The sequence below is a fragment of the Hyaena hyaena genome, unplaced genomic scaffold (genome assembly GCF_003009895.1).
Source record: "Hyaena hyaena isolate Hyena2069 unplaced genomic scaffold, ASM300989v1 scaffold_433, whole genome shotgun sequence".
Taxonomy (NCBI): Eukaryota; Metazoa; Chordata; class Mammalia; order Carnivora; family Hyaenidae; genus Hyaena; species Hyaena hyaena.
In genome coordinates, this window is record NW_024081066.1 from 1,555,539 (window position 1) to 1,574,051 (window position 18,513).

The 18,513-nt window shown below is 34.5% G+C and overlaps 1 long non-coding RNA gene across 1 annotated transcript in view; it reads left to right on the forward strand.

The window, feature by feature from the left end:
- The window catches only part of LOC120245821, a 28,271-nt gene extending 18,668 nt beyond the window's left edge, over positions 1-9,603 (forward strand). Inside the window, exon 4 of the long non-coding RNA XR_005531904.1 lies at positions 9,374-9,603. This is a non-coding gene — a long non-coding RNA (uncharacterized LOC120245821). The remainder of the gene's footprint in view (positions 1-9,373) is intronic.
- Positions 9,604-18,513: the final 8,910 nt, after the last annotated feature.

The window sequence follows — 18,513 nt, forward strand, 5'->3', positions numbered from 1 at the left end:
AAGCCCCAATTTCTGTCTATATTTTATTGCAAAGTTCACTCACCAAATCATTCCTATTCATTCACATTTCTACACAGTTGTTTAAATCTTTGAGACAATTTGTTTGAGTCACTGCAATTGTCTGCTATCTGTTCTTAAATGTTCTAATCTCTCCATTTCAATAGTTGCTCCATATAATAACATTTCTAATAATGTCATTTCTTCTTCAAAAACACTTTAGGAGCTTCCAGGTACATATTGAGTAAGTAAATAAGATCTTTTATTCCTTGCAGTTCTGGCAGTCAGAATCAATATTATGAAAACTGGTATCAACGTACTAGTAAAGTGCATTTTTAAAAATTTAATAACATCTAATTGAGGATAACCCAGCTAACAACAGACTTTTAAGGAACTTTTACGTAAAATAAATTGTGAATCATCAATTTTTAAAGTAAAGAATGAAATCTGCCTTTTGAACATAAAGGAATTACAATGTCTTTTTATCACTGATTGTAATATGATTTATATCAACTATATTGCACAACTATATTGCATACAAATACTTCCCCAGTGAATATTGAATTTCATGCATTTTCTTAATTTCTTTTTCTTCTTTTAAAGTTTATTTATTTTAAGAGTGAGAGAGACAGTATGAATGGGGAGGGGCAGAAAGAAAGGGAAAAAGAGAACTCTAAGCAGGCTCCATGCTCAGCACTGAGCCAGACATGAGGTTCAATCCCAGAAAGCATGAGACCATGACCTGAGCTAAAACCAAGAGTCAGATGTTTAACTGACTGAGCTACCCAGGTGCCCCACCTTAATTTCTAAGTATGAGTATTGCAGTTATTTCCTTCTCATATTCACAACATAAAAAAGCATGAGCATTTATTAACATCTTATAATATATTTTCAAGAAATTTAATAAATATTACCTTAGTGTTTATAATTACATGTGTAATAAGGAAACTAAAATGATAATCACAATCAAAATACTTGCATTTGATAAAAGAAGTTCTTTATATAGATCATTAAATGCATATAACATTGAAAAGAGATGAAAAGATCAGAGGGCTGTCACTGTATGTCATAGTACCACAGATGTCATCAGGTATTGAATATCAGGGAACTGCGACAAACTTAATGGCTGCCACTACCCAGAAAGCTGGTGACTAGGGAACTAAATGTAGAATACAACTTCCATAAAAACCACTGACAAGGAAAGGGAATGGCTTCTACTTTCCTTCTGCTTCTAAAAAATCATGCAGTTGCTGTCTCATTGGCAGAAGCTCAATCACACTCTAGTTTGGCAAATCTGCTTTCCAATCTTTAAATCTATGGAATATAAAAGAAATAGCAAAGATAATGGATATAGATTCTGGCTGCCAATAGGCAATATGATCGCATGAGGTAGACTTGATGAGTTTGAGTTCTGTGTCTAACATTGCTTCTTCAAGAGGAGCCAACAGCAGTTGGGCCAGCGCCACCCTGTACATCCATACACTATAGCCTGAGCTTCACTCAGGCTTCACTCTTTTACATAATATATGGAATTAGTATGGAGAGGGTCAAATAACAATATAAGGAAAATGTGTACCGTGATGGTTCTACATCAGCTTTGTCCAGTAGAACTAAAATGCAAGGGGCATACATTAGAAAAAAATAAAAGAGGGGAATGCCTGGTGGCTCAGTAGGTTAAGCATTCAACTCTTCGTTTCAGCTCAGATCATGATCTCATGATTCCTGAGATTAAGCCCTGTACCAGACTCTGTGCCAACAGTGCAGAGCCTGCTTGGGATTCTTTCTCTCTCCCACTCTCTGCCCCTCCCCTGCTTTCACTCTTTCTCTCCTTCTCTCTGAAAATAAATGAATAAACTTTAAAAATTTTTAAAAGAAAAAAGTAAATGAAAAAGATAAAATTAAATTCAATAATATATTTCAGTAAGCCCAAGCTGTGCCCAACAATATCAAAATATAATTAATACAACATTATAATGAAATACTTTACTTTTTTCATACTAAGTCTTTCTAATAAAGCATATATTTTATACTTAAACCACATCTGTTTTCAGTGCTAAATTTTCAGTAGAAATATTGAGTTGTATTTAGATTTCATAATACATATTTGAAGTAAAAAATTCACGTACTCAAGTTGTTCCAAAAATACTTGCATGTTTTCAAATACTGATCCTAACCTCTTCTCACAACCAATTATTTGCATACATATTGATAAAGGTGGATCATATTCTTGCATGGACTGACTTGCCTTTAACTTTTTTAATGTTTTATTTTGTTTTGAGAGAGAGAGACAGAGCAAGAGCAGGGAAGGGACAGAGAGAAATTGAGACAGAATCTGAAGCAGACTACAGGCTCTGAGCTGTCAGTACAGAGCCTGATGCAGAGGTAGAACTCACAATCCATGAGATCATGACCTGAGTTAAAATCAGATACTTAATCAACTGAGCCCATGTTATTTTTTTAAAATATTTTCTGGTTTGCCTTTAAAACAAGAGCATTTCAAGGTGTAGACAGAAGGATGTCCCCCATCCCAAGCTGTCTACATCTTAAACTTTGAAACCTATGAATATGTTTGCAAAGTTCACAGAACAGGGGCCCAGACTCACTAAAAGACTGAAACATAATCATAGGACTGTACAACACTTCTGCTCACTTCAAATTTTAACAGCACACCACTAAAAGTCTATTTACTAGAGTTCCATTTATATACTGCATTATGTACAACTTTCAACCAAAAATTATAAAGCATACTAAAAGACAAAAAATACAATTTAAGGAGACTGAGAAAGCCATCAGAATCAGACTTGGATAGACCAGGGTGAAGGAGAAATAAATAATTTCTCTTATACAAAGACTCTCATATAGAAAGACTTTCTTCCCTTGCAACAAACATCAAAAAGAAGTTATTCAGGGGCACCTGGATAGCTCAGTTGGTTGAGCGTCCAACTTCGGCTCAGGTCATGATCTCATGGTTCAAGCCCTGAGTCGGGCTCTGTGCTGGCAATTAGCTCAGAGCCTGGAGCCTGCTTCAGAGTCTGTCTCTCTCTTTCTCTGACCCTCCCCTGCTCACGTTGTCTCTATCTCTCTCTCAAAAATAAATAAAACATTAAAAAAAGAAGTTCTTCAGAAAGAACAAAAATGATACAGGTTAGCAATTTGGATCTATAGTAAAAAGAAAGAGCACTGGAGGAGTAAGCTTTGACCTTAAGAAACTAGAAAAATAAAGAAAATTAAGAAGTCCAAGGTAGTTAGAAGAAAAGAAATGATAAATATTAGAGCAGAAATCAATGGAATTAAAAAGGAAAGCAATAGAGAAAATCAACAAAGCCAAAACCTAACCATTTAAAAAGATTAAAAGAACAATAAATATTTGGCCAAGGTAATTAAAAAAGAGAGAGGAGGGGCGCCTGGAGCTTAGTTGGTTAAGCGTCCGGCTTTCACTTAAGTCATGATCTTGCGGTTCGTGGGTTTGAGCCCCATGGCAGGCTCTGTGCTGACTGCCAGCTCAGAGCCTGGAGCCTGTTTCAGAGTCTGTGACTCCCTCTCTCTTTGACCCTCCCCTGCTCACACTGTCTCTCTCTCCCTCTCTCTCTCCTAGAAATAAAAAAAACATTAAAAAAAAAAAAAAGAAAGAAAAAAGAGAGAGGACACAAGTTATTATTACCAAAAATGAAATAGAGGACATCCTTAAACTTTGCGTAGACATTAAAATGGTAGTAAAGGTATATTATGAGAAACTTTATGCCCACAAATTGTATAACCTAAACAAAAGGGATAAATTCCTTGAAAGAATCTGTCAAAATTCCCAGTAGAAGAAATAGATAATATGAATAAGACTATACCTATTAAATTTAGCTGATAATGAATAATCTTCCAAAGTAGAAAGCACCAGGCCCAGATAGGTTCACTGGTGACTTTTGGCAAATATTTGAGGAAGAAATTATGTGAATTCTCTACAGTCTCATCTAGAATACTGAAAGAGAGAAAATGCTTCCTAACTTATTTTCTGAGGCCAGCATTCCTCTAATACCAAAACCACACTAAGACATCAGTAGTACAAACCAGTATCTCTCATAAACATAGATGCAAAAATCCTCACATAAAATATTGGGAAGTCAAATCCAAAATCATATAAAATCAAAATAATTTTATACCATAATCAAATGGGATTTATCCTGGATATGCAAGGCTAGTTCAATATTTGGGAATCAATTAATGTAATCTATTATATCACAAGCTGAAGAAGAAAAATCATACGGACATAACAATAAATGCAGAAAAAGCATTTGATAAAAGCCAATGATCATTTATGATAAAAACAGGTAGGAACCTTGAAATAGAGGGAAATTTTCTCAATTTGATAAAGAATAGCATCCACATAACTATAGTTATCATCATACTTAATGGTAAGAAACAAAACTTTCTCACTAAGATCAGATACAAGGCAAGGATGTCCTCTCTCACACTCCTTTTCAGCATCATACTGGAAGTCCTGGTCAATTCAATAAGACAAGAAAAAGAAATAAAAAAATATACTGATTAGGAAGGAAGACATAAAATTGCCTTGGTTCAGAGATGACATGATCACTTGTGTAGAAAATCCAAAAGAACTAGCAAAATTTTCAGGAAATAATCACAGCAAGGTTTCAAGACACAACGTTAATATAGAAAAGTCAACCACTTTCCTATATACACAATGAGCAAATGGAATTTGATATGAAAAACACAATACCATTTACATTAGCACACACCCACACAATGAAATGCTTAAGTATAAATCTAACAAAGTATGTATAAGATCTATATGAAGATAACTACAAAACACTGATGAAAGAAATCAAAGAATAATTAAATAAATGAAGATATAGTCCATGTTCATGGATAAGAAGATTCAATATTGTCAAATGTCAGTCAGTTCTTTCCAACTTGATCTATAAATTCAGTGCAATCCAGATCAGAAGTTTTTGACCCAGTAAGATATTTTGTGGATATCAACAATCTAATTCTAAAATTTATATGGAAAGGCAAAAGATTCAGAATAGTCACCACAGTATTGAAGGAGAACAAAGTCAGAGAACTGGCACTATCCGATTTCAAGACTTACCATAAAGCTAAAATAGGGGCAGCTGCCTCAGTCAGTTAAGCATCCAATTCTTCATTTTGGCTCAGGTCATGATCTCACAGTTCATGGGATTGACCTCCACATGGGGCTCTGTGCTGACAGTACAGAGTCTGCTAAGGAATCTCTCTCTCCTTCTCTCTCTTCCCCTCCCTCATTCATGTTGTCTCTCTCTCTCTCTCTCTCAAAATAAATAAATAAACATTAAAAAAATAATAAAGCTAAAGCAATCAAGATAGTATGATATAGGCAAAAATAAAAAGACAAATACATCAATGAAACCAGATAGAGCACCCAGAAATAAAATCACATAAATATATTCAACTTAACTTTGAAAAGTAATGAAAGGTAGAACAATGGATAAAAAAGATACTTTTAAACACGTAGTATTGGAACACCATACATACACATGCAAGAAATCAATCTAGACACAGATTTTACACCCTTCACAAAAATTAACTCAAAATGAATCATAGAGCTAAATGTAAAATGCAAAATTACCAGTCATATTAAAAACCATTTTTTCCATATCATGCTAAAATTCTTCTTTGACAGTAATAGGAAATCTAAAAATCTATATTCTACATTTGATATTTTAGACTGTGGACTGACCTTTCTTTGTAAGTCTGGAAGTCTTCTGAGCAAAATCCACAAAATACTCACTGGGCAGTGCCTTTTCTATCATATGACTAATTTAAGGCTAAAAAAATTTCTTGAATATTTTTGAATTTTGAATCAAATGATCTTTAATATTTTTATAAAGATTTCTTTTGGTAAGATCAGTTTTTAATAATATATCTCATACTTCCGTTGCAAAACATCCTTAACTGAAATAATGACCTTTTTTAAACCATCTTTCTATCTAAAAGATGTTTTCTTCTTTGAGTATACAAGAATCTAGACCACTTTAAATCTGTCCAAAGTTACACTCACGGGTTCTTTTAAATGTTGCTTAAATTTTTTTTATTGGGCAAGAATTCTAATTTAATGTGACTAATTTTGTTGTTTCTTTTTCAACTATTAGGAGAAAACTTCAAATAAAAGTCATTATGTATTTACTGATGTAATAATTGCACATTTTATTCTCTTCAATAATTTTCAACATCACAAAAATCTACTTTTTTTTCTTTTTGCTTACTTTTGCTTTACTGCTGCAAAATGCAATGAGTGGCCGAATCACCATGAAATTTGTGACACACCTTTTATTGGCTTCTTTTTCCTCTACCATTCTGGATATAGTACTATCATGTTTATTTCCACTCAATTTTGCATTAATGATATCTTTAGGTGAAGTTTAAAACTTGTTCATACATTTTTTAAAGTAGAAAACCAATTTAATTACATTTTAATTAAATTATTGATAAGCATTTCAATATATTTATAATTTATAATTCCTTTACAAGAAATGGCCTACATTCTATCAAATTTGTTATTTCTGACATGCTTTCAAATAATTTTTATTATATAGAAATGTATTTGTGCTTAAATAAGTATGATAATTTAAATCTGTCCCTATGCTTCTCTTGAATAAAATTGTTGTAATAATGTCTTTTATTGTGACTTCAAAATGACAGTTTAGTTTCATGCAATAAATACATGAACTCAAATCAGAGAGATGCCCCTCTTTATTGCCCAGGTACATGACCTGAGCTGCAGTTTTCACAACTATAGTGGGGACAATAATACACAATTTCAAGGATTATTATGCAGGCTAATTCATAGTGCACAGACCAGATGCCAGCTCCTGGAGATCTAAGAATGAGTGTTATATGATTCTTCATCCAGTGCTCAGAGTCTGGCAGAGAAATAAGAAATGTGGGCCAAAATTATTCTGTGACATGAGTTATTTCACGAACATATAAACCATAATAAAGTAAAAATGTTCAGGGAGGGATAAGAGAAAATTTAAATTTTAACTAATCTTTGCAGAATATGTAGGAGTTGTAGTTTTGCTAGAGTAGAAACCGGAATATAGAAAGATAGAGTTATATAATGAAAAAAGATGAGAATTACAGAAAGGGAAGAAAGTAATCAGAGAAACCTGTGAACTTTCAAGGATTGTGTGAATATACATTAAAAAGAGAACTGAGACCAATTTGTGAAGATTCTTATTTGCCATCTTTTACTAAAGTCCAAACACCAGGCAAGTACATCGACCGAGTAAAGGAGAACTTGTCAGGGGCAGTAAAGAGGATGATGGAGAGCAGCTAATGCATGATCCCATCCAAAGGTGGAGAGTGACTAACTCAGCACGAGACAATTGTTGATCTGTGAGAGCTGAAGCACAGTATTGTCACACCTTCTGATTTTTTCATAGAAGCTGGCAGTTCAGATTTTCATGAGAGGTCTTACAGTTTGTCAAGAGTTACCAATAAATTCTAAGGCTTTGAAAACATCAAAAGTGTTAAACAAGTTTGTTGACTGAATACAGTTTGGGGTCAACAGTTTGCAAACTCTACTGTAGACAATAAACTCACTGGGGGTTATAGCTAGGTATTGACATGATGTCATGTTTTCACAGGCTATATGAATGATAGAAAAGTATCCAAAAATGGATAAAAGATAGAAAGAATTGATACTCAAAGCAAGAGGATTAGATCATAATTGACATAAGAGCAGCTTAGCATAATGAGTGACAGCAGAACTGTGTAGATGATAAGATACAAGATATGGTTTAGAAGTGGAAACCATAGGAGATCTGGAATAGAAAGAGAATAGAAGGAATAGGTGAGAAAAAGACAGCTCAAAATGAGATTTGACTAATTGAAGTTATGGTGATGCTACCAACCGAAGAGTGAAGCCAGGAAGAGGATATTTGAGAATTTGAAAAAATAATACTGAGTTCTACTATGTAATATATTACATTTGAAATAGAACTATGCAGGTGGAGATATTCAATAAATAGTAATGAAGGTTTGGATTTCAAGAGCAAGATGAGGGATGAAAATATTGATATTTTAATTAATTTTATTTGGATATAATTAAATAGAGTAAAATAATAGCTCTAAGAATAGAGTTCAAGAGTGTTGACAATTTATACAACTGTCTTACCAATATCCCAATTAAGATGTAGAGCACTGTTATCACCTTGGAAGGTCCGATTATCTCTTCAAGATCGCCTTCCTCCCAGGGCAATAGCTATTTTAATTTCTATCTCCATGAATTAGTTTGCCTTTTTTTGAACTTGAAATAAATAGGATCATATAAACTTTTGGGGTCTGTTTTTTTTCACTCAATGTAAAATTTCTGGCATTTAACCATATGCATTAGAAGTTCATTCTTTAAATTAATATATTGCTGAGCAATATTCCATTGTGTGAATATGCTACAATATATATGTCAGTTCTCCTGATGGATATTCAGGTTGTTTCCAATATTTTCCTATTATAAGTAAAACTTCAGTGAATATTCTTACACAAATTTTTTGAGGGAGAGACAAATTTTCACATTCTTTTTGTGTAGAAGCTCAAGATGGAATTTCTGCAATTCCATATATATATAATATATATGTATATAAAGAATGTATTATATATATGAAGAGTATAATTTATATACTCTTCAACATAATAGTGCTTACTGTTCATCTTTTAAATTCTAGACATTCTAGTAAGTGTGTAGCAATAGCTCATTGTGATTTTATTTTGCATTTCTGATGACTAATGGTGTTGATCACTTATTCAAGTGCTTATTGACCATTCATATACCTTACTTTTTGAAATAATCTGCATTTAGCCATTTTTATTATTTTTTAGCTACTATTTTATAGGAATTCTTTGTTGAATATATGTATTGAGAAACTTCCTCACCATCTGTATAGACTTTCCCATTTTCTTAATGATATATTCTGATGAGCAGATGTTTTTAATTGTTATGAAATCCAGTTAATTTTTTTCTTTTGTGTTTAGGAATTTTGAAGTTTTACATAGATAAATCATATGCAATATATTTTAGGTTTTCCATTTAGGTTTAAAATGTATCTCAAGTTAATAGTTTGCTCTAATGAAGAAGTCAGAGCTAATGCTTTATTTTCATGTAATTATTCCCATTGATTCAGTATTATTTCTTAAAAGGACTGCACACTGTATTGCACTGGTTCCTTTGTCAAAAGTTATTCAGCCTTGTATAGGTGAAATCTATTTGTGTATTCTCTGTTCTGTTCCATTGAGCTGTCTGTCCTTATCAATTTCACACTATCTTTATTGGAATTTTTTAAAATGTAGATTTGTCCATTGATGTATAGATAAGCTAATACACATACAGTTTTCAGATGTGTCAAGAGCAAACCACTCTGGGAAGAAATAATACTGAGAAAAGAAATGACACTGGAGCTCATCAAACTGTATGGGGCAAGTTACCAAAAAAAAAAATAGACGGTATTTGAAAGGACAAGAAAAAAATGCAAAGAAAGTTATGAACATGGAAATCAAGAAATGAAAGAGCTATGAGAAGAGAAAGTTTCCAGAAGGGTTTCATGCTACAGAAAGTCTTATACGTGGTAATAAATAAATAAATAAATAAATAGTCATTTTGACAATTATAAGAAGTCATTGATTACCTAAGTGGAGACAGTTTTAGGATTGGTGATGGCTTACATTTATTCAATGAACATTTATTGATTGCCTAGACATATTGCAAAGTGCCATGAACAAGATATATAGTCAGCCTTTCTGAAGTTTATGGTCTTGCAAACACACAGAAGTTATATTCCCATTAAGGAAGGAAAGAACGGGTAATGTGGAAAATAAAAATCCAAAGCACAAAAAATCTTTATAGGGTGGCAATAAGAGAAGTAACATTTGGTGGTTTTATGAGAAGATGTTGAGAAAAGGATTTTGTTGTTTTAGTTTTAAGGCAGGAAATGTTTCCATCAGATTTCAAGCAAAGTAGAAGGTAAGAGTAGAAAGAGAGAGTATGAAAAAGAGTCTGGGGAAATTGGACTAATGATAGATTAAGCCCTGTATAGGAAATGAGGTTCCCTAAAAAAAAAAAAAAAAAAAAGCAAACCTAAGGTTAAGTGTTAGAAAGAAAGGGTATGGAAGGGTATGGAAGTAGTGAGGGATGAGCATAAACAAAGGTCAAGGTGGGAGGAGTATATAACATCATTCGTGAGCTCTCCATTCTCGAAGATGGATTTTGCTAAAATTACAGAACTAAATAAAGCAAGACCTAAAATAAGTGATGAAGGATTGTAAGTGCTATTATGAGGAGAAACAGAAGGAACTGATTGAAATAACCAAAAGGCATAATAAAGGCACAAAAGACTCACCAGAATTTAGAGATTTGCATTAAAATATGATCTTAACATACACGTACAGGATTTTCTCTAGACCCTTTCCTTTCAGGAAAAAGAAATGGGAGAAATACATAAAAAAGAGAGACTTAGGTTGATCCTGGGTTAGTTTTGATGGGTGCATATAGTATAATGGGAAGGGTTGGAAAATGATTCTTTGGGGAGTTGTGTCTGAAGGGATTGCCAATAAGCTTTAATACAGAAGAAAAGAAAGGATGATCAACTGAGTGAGGACAGCAATAGCTAAGAAACTTGAAATTAGAAAAATAGGAAGGAAAGGCACAGGAATGTAGAAATAAGAATCTATGATCCAGGGGTGTGCTGCAGCCAGCTACTTCTAGCTAAAAAGAGCAGATTGTAAGCATTTCTTCCCAATCATGCATTCCAGGAAATCCTGGTGGTGACTTGAAATCAGCCACAATGGAAGTGTTTACACCATGATAATCAGCAACAACTAAAAATCGGCCCTCTCTTTCCCCCCCACCCCCCCCACCCCCACCCCAAGAGAACTGATTGTTTAACATTTGCCAGCATTCCACTGCTGAGATCAGGTAGGAAAGACTTCCTATTCTTTTTTTTTCCAGAAGTGATAACAAGGATTAGGATGTGGTCTGGGGAATGTAGTTCAGTTTACTATCAAGTTGCTGTGTATTTATGATGGTAAATATTTTATTAATAGTGACACAGAAGTCATTTAAGATGAGGTCAGGAGAAGATGGTGGTGAGTTAAGAATACAAAGAATTATGAATATGGAGGAAAGACCATGATGTGTCATTGAATAACACTGAAGACAATGGAGAGAAGATAGTGGGTTTGGAAAATGCGAGGTTAATAAAAAGGAAAGGATGGCAATAGCAGTCAGTGAAACAATAATTTGAAAGCCATAGTAAAGATTTAGAAGTATGAATTGAGCTAGTATAATTGAAGTGCCTAGCAAATAGTAGACTTTTCATACACACTTTGTTGTTTTTATTTCAATCCTACATTAAGTTATTTTGCCAGTTTTGCAAATAGCTGAGAAAAGGGACTGCAACTTAGAAGCCCAAAATATTCACTCCACGCAGACAAGGTTTCTTTCTATCTTTAGTTGTAAACACTTTTGTTGTTAGTTAAAAATAAATTCCAACCACTTAAAATAAGTTCCTAGGATAGCATACCTTACCCCAAAAAAGCTCAATTCTTATGCTTATTTCTGTTTTCAAAAATTACTTGATGCTTAGGAACTGACATATTCAGTTTAATACTGAAAATATTTAGGAATTATCATGTCTGCCCACAGGTCTAGTAGTTAAAATATAAAAGTAATTATTCTATGGTAAACTAATAAGAAATTAAAAATCTTGGAGGCGCCTGGGTGGCTCAGTCAGTTGAGCGTCCGACTTTGGCTCAAGTCATGATCTCGCGGTTCGTGGGTTGGAGACCCGCATCAGGTTCTGAGCTGTCAGCTCAGAGCCTGTCTCCTGCTTTGGATTCTGTGTTTCCCTCTCTCTCTGCCCCTTCCCCGCTTGTGCTCTGTCTCTCTCTGTCTCAAAAGTAAATAAATTATAAAAATTTTTTCATAAAAAGTCTTGGAGTGCCTGGGTGGCTCAGTCAGTTGAGTGTCCAACTTTTGGTCAGGTCATGATCTCACAGTTCATGAGTTTGACCCCACTGTTGGGGCCTGTGCTGACAGCATGGAGCCTGGAGCCTGCTCCCTCTCTGTGGCTTCCTCTCTCTCTGCCCCTCTTCTGCTTGAGCTCTGCCTCTCTCACTCTCTCTCAAAACTAAATAAAAACATTAGAAAAATTTTTAATAAAAAATATAAACATCTAAGCTTTAGAGTCACAAGATTCTCTTTCTTTTCATTATATTATTTTTTGGAAAGAAGTGTTGTCCAATGTTCTGTCTCGTGTTAAAATACAATTTATTGAATAATATGAGAAAATGATTTGGAAATTACTCACAAACTGGATTTTCTCGTAGAAAGACAAATAGACACACTATTTTCCAAAATACATTATTAGAAGATTAATAAAAACAATGGAGAAATAACAAATAAATAACCCCTAGCGTATCTTAAACATAAAATAGCAAAAGAAGAGTTCGCACACATCCCCACATGAATTATACTTCCTGGAGAACTGCTGAAACACCTGGAAAGTTAGCTTGAAAAGGGATATTAATATAGGAAATGCTGTTTGGAATTTGATCTCAAGAAGTCTTGAGAAAATGCACTTGGGAAGGCTTTGTGTACTTTCAACTATCTTATGAAACTTGTGTAAATAAAGACTCATTCAACAAAGAACCTATTGTAATTATCCAATGTCCATTTGGACTTCTCTCTGTCTTCCTGAGGACCTCAGTCCTTTGAACCAAATGTTCTTAATAATATTTTCAATATACCAAGTACAAACATATGTATATCATTAGAATAAAACTGTACTTATTCAGGACCCACTTCAAAATACTGACACAAACCCCACAAAATACATCCCCTAACTCTAACTTACATTTAATAAAAGAATGTGCTTTTACACTCTCTGCTTCCTATATTACTCTTTTCTCTCTTCACATCAGGGAATATGAATTCTCAAGCATGAAGGGAAGAGAAACCTCCCATCTTCTCTTCCTGAGCCAAGTTTATGCTCAGGACAAAAAGCAACGAATTGTTGTGCCAGAAAATATTCAATGGCTCCCAGTTCTGAGCTTTCATTTGTAAATTTAGAGTGCCCAGAAATCTCTCAGCAAGATTTAATGACTGCTTAAAGAGCTCTAAAACTTCCTAACAGTGGGGCAGTTCGGAGTAAGGAGTAGGGAAGAAAAAAAAATGCAAAAGGCCTTGACTTTTTGCCAATCCCCATACCCTACTGTTTTGCCATTCCCTCCTACTGTTCACTGACCAAGAACCCTAATTCCTATACTTTTTAAATTTAGCCTGGAGCTGATAAGTCTTTCTCTCCTTCAGCAGTAGAGCTGCCAGACCTCAATACGGAGGTGTTAAAAGAATTCACCAGATTGCAACTTGAAATACTGTTGAGTGCTCCCCACCTTGACTATACCGTGGGTTCCTCAGGAACACGGGGAATGCAGATTGTATTAAAAATAATGTAGAACTGAAAATTAAAAGTAAAATATCTCGGCCACTCACTAAATATGTAACCATGGAGAAGTCATTTAGACCCTGTGCTTCACCCAAGCGGTATAAGTTTGCACAATTGAAAATAAGTATTGCCTATTAAACTATGTCCTGAAACATAAATCTGGATGTATTTATGTGCAGAAAAGTGAGGATACATGTGTGTTCAATTGCCCTGGATGTTCTTTGCTCTAGTTTCTTTTTTACAAACCAATCTTCTAGATTATATAATCTAAGACTCGCTGCTTCGAATGCCTCAACTTGACCCTTAATGCTATTCATGTGAACCTAATAATTCTTTCATGGCAGTGATTAACACAAGGACGGTTTTGATCAATAGGACCTTACAAGTGTTTTTCTTCCTAGAGATTCCAAATTGAAGGCAGTATTATTGGATATAACTATCATCATTATTTTTTTTTTTATCACATAGATCCATAATCTGGAATCAGGCAAGAAAAGTTGGTTGTGTCATAGATGGGCTAGAGAATTATCCAGTTATCTCAAGCTGCGGACATATCTTTGCCTCAAATATCTATATAATTAACTTACATACATTTTAACCAAAATTTTTCAGAGATTTATATTTATAAAGCAATTTATGTGTTTATGCTGAAATTATCCCACTTTCTCTCTTATTCTTGAATGAATTACTTTTTTAACAACGATTATAAATTAAAAAATTATTCTGTTTACTGGGGATTCTGTGATGAAGAATACGGAAAATTTCCGTCCTCATGACCTAAAAATTCTATTTACTCTGGAAAGTTATCCTTGAGTTCCTCAAGTAGAGCTACTGACTATTTGTTCAGAGTACTTCCAGCACTTTGTATCTGTCTCTATTAATTATTGTCGCAATGCACAATCTATGAACGCCACTGTTAAAGAGACTTGTTGGGGTGCTTAAGTGGCTCAATGGTTGAGTGTCCACTCTTTATTTTGGCTCAGGTCCCGATCTCACAGTTTTGAGATTGAGCCCCAAGTTGGGCTCCATGCTGAGTGTGGAACCTGCTTAAGATTCTTCCTCTCTCTCTCTCTCTCTGCCCCTTTTCCACTCATGTGTGCAAATGTGCACTCTCTCTCTAGGCAAATAAAAATTAAAAAGAGCACAAACTTCTTGTTACATGACAGGGACACAATATATGAAGAATGAATGATTGAGTGAATCAAAACCACTAAGACTTCAAAATTATTGAGTTCCTATTTAGAATTTATTCCAAATGTTACAAAGCACGAACATATTTAAACAAAACCTAATTATGTGCTATTTCTTAGTTAATGGGTAGAAACAGCAGTGAACAAGATTAGCACAATCTCTGTCTTCATAGAGCAAGCAGCTCAGCACGGAAAAGAGACAAGTAATAAGAAATACAGTACTATGAAAGATGAAGAAGGGCACTTCAGAAGGGCACTGAACCCAGAATTTGGTAGTCAGGAAGACTTCCCAAAGGACGCACTGTCTCAGCTGAGATCTACTAGCAATTGGCCAGACAGAGTGAGGGGAAGAGAGGACTGGAGGTAAGCCTATCTTGACCAAAGATTTCAAAATCATTCATTATAGCTGGAGGTAATTAGTAGTACACAGTAATGAAGTGTGGAGGTATGAGGTTTTCGTAAGAAAGGGACGAACGAACACATAAGGATAGCAGATTAGAGAGAGAGAAGGAATGTAAATATGAAATAAGCACACCAGTTCTAGTATGTCTACCTCTGGATTATTTCTGCTACTATTTGTAGGATTTCCTGTTACTTGCAAGGAGACAAGAAATTCCAAATTTATTTAAAAAATAGTATTTAAACATGGAAACAGTGTTTAATTGGAAATATGAAATAACTGAGGGTCACCTGGGTGGCTCAGTTGGTGGGCATCAGCTGTTGATTTCAGCTCAGGTCATGATCCCAGGGTCATGGGATCAAGCCCCAAGTTGGGCTCCATGCTGTGGGTGAAGTCTGCTTGGGATTCATTCTCTCTCTCTCTCTCCTCTCTGCCCTCTCTTCTGCTCTCTCTCTCTCTCTCTAAAATAAATAAATTCTAAAAATAGCTTTACCTCTCACTTAAAAAAATTAAATAACTGAATAAAAACTCCAAATATGTCTGTCCTGCCTGAATTTATTTTACTTAGAATTTTCCAGACATAGTGCTCATAAATTGTTAGAATGCAAGGATTTGACAGGACATCAATGATCATTTAACACAACTGTAGCCCTAATCTAGGATCTGAAGATATATTTTGAAACAAATTATGTAATTCTTGGGTAAATTAAATATTTTGTAAGAGAAAAAGATTTTTTACTTTTGTTTTTGTTTTCTATTTTTTGGTCTTCCATCATTTATTTGATTTGAATATTTATTTGAATTACTTAAAACATTGTAAAATTTTCTTTCAAATTATAAACCAAATGCAAATTTCTAGTCTTTCATAGTGCTATGTTAGGTATAAAAGAAACATACATGTTACTAATTGTTATATTGACTAAAATAAACCCTCCAATGTCTCAAAGAAAGAGAATATAAATAAGTTTTCAGTATATCCAATAACACAGTTTCCTTCTTAACAAAAAATCCCCAACCTTTGGAAGTTTCACGAGTATGTTTAATTTCTTTTCTTTTTTTTTTTTTTTAAATATTTTTATTTATTTCTAGGAGAGAGAGGGAGAGAGAGACAGCGTGAGCAGGGGAGAGTCAGAGAGAGAGGGAGTCACAGACTGAAACAGGCTCCAGGCTCTTAGCTGGCAGTCAGCACCGAGCCCGACGCGGGGCTCGAACCCACGAACCGCGAGATCAAGACCTAAGCGAAAGTCGGACGCTTAACCGACTAAGCCACCCAGGCGCCCCGTGTGTGTTTAATTTCTGTAAACATCTTGAGGAGTAAAATAATTCAAAATATACCATGCCATCCATAGCACTTCAACTGCTTTTGCTAAACCTTTCTATATTCCAACCAGATCAGTAAGTTGATAATGTAGGTGGAGGGAAACAGAAGTAATAATCCAGTAGTCAATAAGAAAAAATATATATTGTTAAATGTATGCAATTCTTAAAAATTCTCATAAATTCCTCGGTTAATAATTGTTTCAGTTACCCATGAATAAAGAAATGGTGTCACATGTGGAAAAAACTTTCCATTAATTTTTTTACAACCAGAGCAAAGATCTACTGAGATTATAATCTATCTTATGTTGAAATGAGATATTTATAGTTTGGATTCAACATATAAGTTTTGATTGAGTGCACTTTAAATTTGCTATGAATTTAGAAGCTCTAAAGTTCCCCCAGGTTCTTGTGTCTCCTTATAATAGCTTTTATTTAAGTGAAAAGTAACTTTTGAAAAAAATCAGCAATTGACAATAAGAATGAATATCTATTTTCTTTCTCATTTGGTTGGGAGAGACCATGAAGATGTGACCACCAGTTGACCTCATGAGCTGGACCCAGGCAATCAAAGTTCTTCACCCAGCCCCTCCCCTCATCCTTGGAATGTACCTTCCCTACTCCCAGAAGTTGTCCCAAGGACACAGCCTTGAGCCAGAAATGTGGTGTGAGACCATCTAGATGGTATATGTGACTAAACCCTCTTACGGCTTCTCTATAAATTTATAAGCTTCTGGCAGGCAAATCTGCCACTGGCCAATCTGGAATGAGCTCTGCTTCTTTCTTTGGTTTCTCCCTGCTTTCCACGTACAGGGTCTGATTTTAGGTTATACTCGGGAAGCTCCTAAGGTTTCAAACCAGTGCATTTTACTCAAAATATAAAAACAATGATTAGTTGTTTGAGTTAAAGAACACTAAAAACAAATTTAGAGTATGAAGAGAAACTCCCATGGAATAATTTTGAATATACTTTTAACATTTCTTCATTTAATTTGCTGTCTGATGTAAATACCAATATAGTATTTGGCTCTTTATGTTCTTATGAAAGAAGTATGAGAGATCAATTGAATTATTCAATCACTTCTGCATTTATTTAATTTGTTAATTTGATTCACTCAACAATTGCGCTGAGTATACATACTACGTGCAAACATGACACAAAGCACCCAGGAAACGAAATAGTCAAGTAGCCTCTGCTGTCAATAAGAGAAAGATAAATACTGAAAACAGAATGTCACATGGTAAATATCAGTGCTATTTGTGTAGGAGAATGAGGCAAACAGCGAGCCATTTTAGAACTTCTCTTCAAATTAATATTAAATAACAAAGCGTGCTTAATTACATGTACTTTATATATTTTTGCTAGCTGATGCACAGAATAAAATTTCCCAGTGCCCCTCTTAAGACATCATAAACCCTGTCATCTCCACCATTTGAAGTTAAGTCACTCTACTCCACAAATAACAACATAGGAAAAAGGCTGATAGGGAGAGCACCAGTGTGTGAGACATTGGTTTTTATTAGTTCGTAATGTGATATATACAATGGTGGCTGAACCAAGGAGTTCTGCCGAACCCTCTCCACAGCTGCTGATAGGGGAGAAATTAGTGGAGGGGGAAGAGAGTATCATACTGCTTCTAATACTGTATTTTTTCTTTCATTTAAAAAATGGTGATGGTGTTAACACGTAAATTCCTTATATATTCTGAACTCTCATTTGTATGTGTTAAAGGCTTTTATTTAAATGCCAATAATGTGCTGTGTTTTATCATTAAGCACCAAAGTCCTGCATATTGTATTTTAGTAACTAAGTTCAATTTATGGAGAAAGATCAAAAATAGTTCAGTCTAGAATCCATTTTACCAGAAAAAAATCATTCACACAGGTAAAACACAAATGCTTGAGGATTCTAGGGGTTTCGAGGAAGGGCCCCTAAAATAGTCTTGGAGCTTCAGGGAGAGGTTTTTTATGAAGGTTACTGCATGAGATAACTCTTATAAAGATCTATAGTAATCAGCCAGGCATTGTGGTGATAAGGTGACCATGGTGGAAGTGTGACGGATGAGAGGAGGGCGTTGCAAGCATATGGACAGAATGAGAAAAGGCACGTACGTGAGGAAAA